Source organism: Chelonia mydas, chromosome 12 (assembly GCF_015237465.2).
Source record: "Chelonia mydas isolate rCheMyd1 chromosome 12, rCheMyd1.pri.v2, whole genome shotgun sequence".
Classification (NCBI taxonomy): Eukaryota; Metazoa; Chordata; order Testudines; family Cheloniidae; genus Chelonia; species Chelonia mydas.
This window is the reverse complement of record NC_051252.2, coordinates 27,652,794-27,661,552: the sequence shown is the minus strand read 5'-3', so window position 1 is coordinate 27,661,552 and position 8,759 is coordinate 27,652,794. Positions and strand designations below refer to the sequence as shown.

General features: G+C 38.3%; 1 pseudogene; it reads right to left on the bottom strand.

Annotated features, from left to right (window-relative positions):
* Positions 1-2,263: 2,263 nt before the first annotated feature.
* LOC114019390 lies at positions 2,264-3,393 on the bottom strand (annotated as a pseudogene).
* Positions 3,394-8,759: the final 5,366 nt, after the last annotated feature.

Genomic DNA, 8,759 nt, shown 5'->3' with positions numbered 1-8,759 from the left:
AGATGAGTTTCATTTATTATTGTATATTTGTTAATTGATTTTATTCAACTGCCCCTGTGGATTTAAATTAGTAGTGACATATAATCTTAGTCTGTTATATCCTGTTTTTTAAATTGTTAAGTAAAGGTGTGTTAACTCTAATTTAAGTATATTGGATGTATATCATTTATAATTGTTATTTTTGAGTTACACCCATGCCACAGGTTATTATTATTATTATTATTATTACTATTATTTATTAGAGTTGCTTTATTCCTGGAGATTCCCAAGGTACACCACTGAGTGTACGGGGGCCACTCAACTGGAGGCACCATCAATTTTAAATTCCTTTCGGAGTAAAGGGACTGCAGCAGAGGGGTGAATAGAGGATTCCCACCTATCCAACATCACCACTGGGATACTCAGGATCTTCTTTAATGTCAACAACATCAGGCACACAGGTGAGTGTTGCCTGCTCCCAAGTAATCCAGGGAGGAAAAGGGGGATTACACTTGCACAGTCATGCTTCTTTGTGTTGTTGTGAGTCTTGGGTATTTAATTAATTTCCTTGAATGGATTCTGGAGGTGGGGTGAAGATAAAAAGCAAGGTTTTTTTCGATTTAGGGCTAATGAGAAATTCAGACTGTAATGGTTTAGAGATAATAAATGATTGGATTTTATTCCCAAACATCACTAATCTTTAAATCTATGTTATGTCTTAACTGAGGTCTGGTTACTGGATCTGTGATTGGAGGTATGGTGTGGTGATCCATGCCTTTCTTGTGTCTAGTTGTCTGTAGGGTTCCATTGTTGCAGCTGATTGTGGTGTTCAGGAAGTTGATGTTAGTGTGGGAATGTTCCAGAGAGAGGTTCATGGACAGGTGGTGGTTGTCAATGTTGTGGTAGAAATCTATGAGGGAGTCAGTCTCCAAACACACCAAGAAATTTGTTATCTACATCTAGGCACTCAGATACCAGAGGCTATGCTCCAGGATATACATCTTAAAATACTCAAATCCACCTTCAACAAAGAAGGACACTCCACAAGAGAAGAAGATTGTTATGGAATGGGCTACCCAAATACCCTGAAAGAACCTCCTTCAATACAGAATTGAATATAGAATGATTTTACAACAATACAGAAAACCCCATCTGTCACCTACCATCCCACACTTGAAACCATATGAGGTATCAAACAACTACAACTCATATTCGATGGGGACCTCATTCTGAAAGAAATCTTTCCTGAACCCCCTCTTCTGGCCTTCAAGAAACAACCCAACCTCTCCAAACTCATCATCAAGCAAGGTCTCCAAAAACCAGGACACACCAATTCAAAGCGGCACCAGACCCTGATAGAACAACAGATGCAAAACCTGCAGACATATGTCCACTAATACAATGATCAACACCCCTTCCCCCCAATACACCTTTCAAAACCCATGGGTAAAGCTGGTTGAAATTTCTTCAATTAAAAAACATTTGGGGAAAAAGCAAAAAACAAAAGGGTTTGAAGCAGCTCTATTTGTGCTGTTTGCAAATTTCCCACCTGGCTAGTGGAGTATTAATCAGTCTTAGGAAGAATACACCCCTTGTGGGTGCCAGTGATCAATGTTTCACAGTGCCATTTTCATGAACTTGAAGCCATATGTTCTATTTACTGGCAGTTTGGGCAGCATCAAAAAATAGGGGCAGCCTAAGGTTTGTAATACATAAACCAGCATTAAAGGAGTTGCTTGGATGGCGGATGTTGGATGGTAGCTGTAGAACCCCTATTTAGCGAGTAATTAAAATATGTAAACTTTAAGCACATGAATAATCCAATAGGCTTAAAATGCAGCAGTCTGAGGGATGCTCTAATTTATGCTCTGGGTTTCATGGCCACCTAGAGTGCGTAGACTGCATAGACTGCCGGTCCTTCATCAGTTGAGACTGAGCTGATCGCAACATGTCTTCCAATCTTCTCTTGCTCTGGTCATCCTTCACTATGCTTGTCCATATCTCCTTGTTAGGAAATCATCCCACCTCTTTGGAGGCCGACCGTGTGGCCATTTCTGTTCTTGCGGATACCACTCGGATATAGCTGCAGTCCATCTGTTGTCACTGAGTCAGGCCACATGTCCCACCCACAGCATTTTGCTGAGCCTGTTTTCAACAACAACATCTCTCACTCCAGACTGCTGTCTAATTATTTCGCTGGGGATGTGATCACAGTGCGAAATTCCCAAAAATGTTCATTCCATCACCCTCTGTGTGACAGACAGTTGATGTTCTTTAATCTTTGTCAGCAACATGTTTTGCTACCATATAACATCACTGGAAGCGTGGTCCAGTTAAAAAGTTTTGCACGAGTTGTTTTGCTGATCTTTCCTTGGAGGATGTCCTTGATATCATTGAATGCATTGAATGAATATTTATCAACCTCTTGGATCTGCTCTCCTCCAAGAGTTATTTGGGTTCTTGGCAGGACATCTGATCTCATGCATTTAGTTTTCGACTGGTTCATTTTTAATCCGACTTGACTACTTTTCACGTTCAGTTCTTTAAGCACTCTCTCAAGCTGGGCTATATCAGTACTATATCATCTGCAAACCTGAAATGATTTAGCCACTTGTTCTTTATATTAATCCTGCCTTTCAAGTCTGCTCATCGAAAAACCAATTCAAGACAGGCTATGAATAATTTTAGTGAAACTGTATCTCCTTGTTTCACACCTTTCTCGATGGAGATTTGGAGGGGAGTATCAAACAGTGATATGTCCGTGCTCCAGCCAGAGTTCACTTCCTTTAGTAATGTGATATATTTCGCGGTGATGCCCTGTTCTGAAAGGGCTTCAAGAACAGCATTAGTCTCTATGCTGTTGAACGCCTTCTCGTAGTCCACGAAGGCAATGCACAAAGGGAACTTGTATTCCCTTGAACATTCTAGTAGTTGGTTTAGAGTGCAGATGTGGCCTATCGTGCTGTAATTCCTTTGAAAGCTGGCCTGCTCTCTAGGTTGCTGTTCATCCAGGTTTTGCAACAGTCGATTTGTTATTATTTTAGTGAACAACTTATAGATATGCGAAAGCAGACAGATCAGGTGACATTTCTTTAGATTTTCTTGATCACCTTTCTTATGCAGCAAGAAGGTATTGGACTCTTTCCAACTGGATAGTATCTTCTGGCTTTCCAGGTAGCGGCTGAACCTTTGGGCGAGAGCTTTCCAAAGTTCCTGACCTCCCACCTTAAGCACTTCTGCTGTCAGATCATCCTTGTCTGGAGCCTTCCCCTCTTTCATTTGATGGACTGCATGACGGACTTCGCTGATGAGAACCGGGAGTATGTGTTCATCGGTTTGTTGAAGTGATGGCATTGGGATGTCTATACAGGATGCAAACAGCTGGGTATAGAAGTCCCTGCAGATTGCCTCCATCTCTGTTGAATTGGTTAATGATTCTCCGTCACTCTTCTTTAAAGCCTATAATGATGACCTGTACAATGCAGGTTCCCGTTTGCATTTTTTTTGAGACTTTTACGATCTTCAGCAGCCGTTAGGAGCTTTTTGGTTTGAAATTTCTCAAAGTGTTCCTTCAGTTTCATTCATATGAGCTTGCAGAGAAGGGAGTACTCAAGCCTGTCGCTGCGATTTCTTTTCATTTTCCTTCTCTTCTCCAATAAAGTCTTTGTATTCTCCGAGATTCTTCTGCAAGCTCTTCTTGGTCTTTCACGCTCAGCTGATTTCACACACCGTTTCAGTCTCTTACTGAAGTTCTCATAATTGTTGTTGTAGTCTTCCAGGAGGCTCCAATCTTCCCTAGAAATGTTTACCTTCAGGATTGCCTCATCAAAAGCTTCCGGTTGGTGCCTTCTGTTCGCCATACACAGCACTTTTTTCTCCACCTTCACAATTAACGTGAGTCTGACTCTCAGTAGGTGATGACTACTACCGATATGGAATGATGGCACTACTGAAATATCCTGCACAATGCATCCTCTATCAATCAGAAAGTAATAAATTTCATTTTTGTCTTCGCATTTGGTGCGATCCAGGTCCATCTTCTGTTGGCCTTCTTTCGGAGCCATGTGTTACCAATAAACATCTCAGGGTCATCTAGAAGCCCTGAGAAATGGAGGATAGCCATAACGTAGTGCAATCTGTCCATATATCTAACATGGCTGGGTCTGAGAGCAAAGCTGATATAGAGGATTTACTGGGGATCTGCACTTGCCAAGGAGGTTCTCTGTGCAAGGGGATAATTTCAGGGATCATTTCCAAACTTTTAGATTCTTCTTACACGTACAGAACATGAAAAGGGCCTTTATGTAACCATGAATCAGACCCTAGAAATTCATTTTCTTGTCCCCCTCCAATAATTTCAGTCAGGGTTCCAAGAGTCAGATGATGGGGATCTGTATCCAGTGTATGTAGAAGCTGGTGTTAAACACAGTTATCAAATTCCGATGTAGACCAGAGAGCAGCAATTTGAATAGAGAAGAAATGTTCCTATTTCAGGAGATGTATTGCTTGTGAATGTTACACTTCCTGATTAGATCACAATTTGTCATGGAAGCGTTTGGTCTGAAGACTGTTAGGATTTTTTTCCTCCCAAGAGTTTAGGATTTTTTTTTTTACTTTAAAACTAATTTAGCTTATTAGGAATCTTTGGATTGTATTGTTTTTCCATGGAAGACAACGGTTAGTTATAGTGTCTTCTGGTTAGAAATTTCAACTTGTCTTTGTCAGGGAACAGAGAGATTTAAGATATTCAGCCATTAAATGAAGCTTTATTTATATATACGTGAATTGCTTCCAGGAAAATTGTAAAAGCTCTGTTTCAAAAATATCCTGAGTACGACAGCAACAGGTTGGTACAGCCAAAACTGTATCAGGATAAAGCCTCCAAAAGTACCTAGCTGGCAAAACAATAGGAAGGAGGCTTCCTTTTTCTCTTTATGTAAGGGATTTCTCTGGTATTTTAAAACACCAGGTTTGATAATACACAGACCTGCACAGATAGGCAATAGTAAGGGGAGGTTTCAGGGGACAATAACATTTGCTTGCCATAGAGGATTGTGTTGTAGCATCATAATGAGTTTGAAGATGAAAATTCTTACCACTGTATTGACGTGTTCATCCATTTGGGACATTTCTGCCTTAAGCACGTGTTTAATTACTTTGTCAGAATTGTTCCTGATCTGTATTGGATCACTGTAGCAAAAAGGAAAAAAAACATGAAGACAACCTGAATAAAATGAAACTCAAATGGTTTATTTAAAGTAGAAATAAAGCATGTAGATTCCCAGTTAGGTCATATGCATCATGTTGTGTTAGTAATCATTCTGAAACTATTTACTTTACTAATAGCTAACTGCTAGCTATGTTAATTTTTTTCTAAAGATATTTGCATTCTCATAAGAGTTTTGCTGTTATATCTTTGAACTAGCATATGTTCCTACAGCTCAAAATGGTATGGTGCTGTGCATAATGAGTGCACACTTACATAATATGACTCTATTATGAATCCCTTTAACAATTACATATAAAATCTATAATGGCTCTCTTGTTGTGGTTGTTAACTAATAGTTGCAGTACAATTGGTGCAATTAAGCATTGCTTTTATGCATGGTGTGAGGTTCCTGAAATAAAATACCTCTGTTCTTGGTTACCAACATCATTGTCAAATCATATACTGTATTGTAATACAATTCAGTCTTTGGCTTTTAAACAGCAGAGTATCAACAAAAAGAGTTGCTCTAGTATTGTGCCCTATTACATATTTTCGGGAACATCACCATAAAATACTTTCTCTCTTGGGGAAAGTATATTATTGCCACTTTGGCCAAGCAGTGGCCAATATTCGGGTCTTTGTAAGGTGGTTTCTGGTTGAATAAGAAATCGGGGAGGCAGAAGACAGGGTAATTTGTTCATTTGCAGATGCATAAGTTTTGGATCTCTGAACAGAGGTAGGAGGAAAGCAGCACAGAAGCAGCTCTCTTCATAGAGCTGTCAAGCCAGACACTGCTGCCCTAGCCCAAGAAATAGTAATCTTGCCTCTGGCCTTGACTTCACTGGTGGGGAGAAAAGTGTGTTCTTAACTCAAGTTAACTAACCTAAGGTAGATTCCTAATGAAGAAAATGCAGTCTGTAGTTTTCACATGAGTGAGCAGGTCAAGTTGAAATCTAGCCTCCCCCATGGTCTTTAACTAAACCTGCTCACTCATGTTTTAATGTTAGCATTTATATTGCTAAAACTTGATCAGATCATTGTTGGGCTAGTAGGATAGATTTAAAAATATAAATGAAAATGGGGAGTTTTCCCTCTGGCATTGATCCTTGCCATCTGCTAACTTCATTCATGGCAGACAGCATAATCTAGTAGATAATGGATTGATAGACATAGGTGCTATTCCTTTCCTTCAGGTCTAGATTTGCCTTTCAAAACAATTCTGCTACCCCAAAGTGTAGCCGTAACTGGACCTAGAGTCTCTGTTCCAGACTCATTATGTTATCCTTGACAAACGAATGGATTGTTCTGATTATAATACATTGAATGATAAATAAAATAGTAGCCATAATAATATTATAATACCACGTGGAATCATTTTACTGATAAAACATGACCAAAAGTCTTCAGAAGTGGTCTCTCATTTTGGATGCCTCAATTTTTCAGTCTGAAGCTAATAAAAGCAACAATTTATTTTTATGTGATGAACCATTCATGAAGTAACTATTCAAACTATTCAGGTTTCAAACAGAAGTAATTGACTTCCAGATCATGAAAAAGAACATCACGTGAATGAAATTTAGCACATAATGCATTTCTGATTACCTAAAGAAATATAAAGTTCCTTCACATTGAGACATTGGCAGACTTTCTAGTATATCTGGAGTATTAGATGTATTTTGTCCCATTCTAATTCTATATGTAAGTATTATGGAAGGAAAAAAAATCATCTTTTTGTTCTTAAATTATTCTTTCCTTCTTTGTCATTCTTTTGTGTTTCAACTTGTTCTCATTCAAACCCAAAGCCTCAGGAAAGTCACGGCATGTTAGGTTTTTCTCACTGTTCTTCATCAGGTGAGGATGTACTAATACTACCACAGGGATTCTACAGTTCTTGTGCTGCAAGCCTAATGTGTACCGCAAGAGAATGTGTGTTCTTTGTTGGCATTCCCGAGCCACTGCAATGAACGATCACTAGAGAACTGTAGTTAGTTGTCCTACAAAACTGATAAGTTGTCATTTTCTCTAACCTCACAGGGAGATGGCCCTGGAAATGTATTCCCACTGAACTAAAATGAAACTCAGTAAAAGAAAATTGCTGACTTTCAACACTTTTATTATTTAACTGCTAGTAGGTTGTCTGTGTTTTCCATTCAGCACACCCTAAACTAGAGCTTGCTACTTGGAGAGCAATTTTTTTTCTCCCCAAGAAAAGATCTTACAAAATGTTCCTTTCTTAACACATCCTGAAAAAAGCTGATGAAAAAAAAGCATTTGCTGAGGGACAGCTAACTGTCACCCAGCTAGCACTGTAACTTAAACATTCTAGGCCAGATTCTCATTTGTTGTAAATTGCCTTATTCAAATCAGTGAAGCCAAGTGATACCCACTGAGGATCTGGCCTTCAGTGTTTATTTCAGAAAGGATGCCATGTATACCGTTGAGCCAAGGACTAATGAGATGCATAGAGTGAGGGGTTGTGAAGTTTTTGTTTGTTTGTTTGTTTAAGAACAAAACAAACCTCGAGGTTTAATTATGTGTACACAAAATTACTTTTTCTCAGCTGAAAGGAACAGGAACTCTAATATCACGGTGATGGGCATAATATAAAACAGATTAGATAGATCTATAGATGGACAGTGACAGTATAAGAATATGAAAAAATCCTTTCTGAAATTATTTTTTTTATGCACAGCTTTGTGTTGACGCACTTATAAAATTAATTTAATTCAGCTAGCCCAGGACATGCATGTATTCCTTTCTAATGCATAAACATCTGATGAAACATCCATGAATATTCATTTGAATTTTAATACAAATTTCTATTAAACTGTGTTAGCAACATTTTTCATCTTTGCGAGACTGGACTTGAGTAGCAAAAATAGTCACAAAAAGCAAAATATTAAATTTGACTGTTCACCAAAACAAAACTTTACATTGTATATTTAATTGTTCAGAATTACTGTAATATAAACCCAAGTAAATAAATAAATTGAATAATGCTTTTTTGAGTGATTAGGGAAAAGAAAACAATGTTTTAGTCCTGATCCAGCAAACTTTAAAGATCTGAGTAACCCCACTCAGTTTGAAGGTAGTATTGTGAGGAAAGGCTGTGTTTACAGAATCAAGGAACTGAGGACTTGTAAAACTATTCAACATAGTACAAAATAAAGTCGGAATATGTGTTACACACACACACACACACACGTTTGGGCTATTCATAGAAGGGGAGGAGATTAATAAAATAATTTAGAATGAGTAATTCACGATTTTCACAATGTGCTCATGAAAATTTTGCAAACAGAAAAATAAATAGATTATTTATTTATTTAGCTCTAATAATGGACTGAGATTCCAGAAACCTGTGTCCTATTCCCAGCTCTGCAACTGAACTTCTGTTTTTGTGACCTTGACAAGTCATTTCACCTCTCTGTGCTTGTTTCTTCTCCCATCCATTGTCTGTTTTGTCTCAGATGATAAATTCTTCAGGGTGAAGATTGTCTCTGACTCTGTTTATACAGTGCCTAGTGCAAAAGGGCCCTGATCTTGATTGTAGCTCACTGTTACTGTAAAA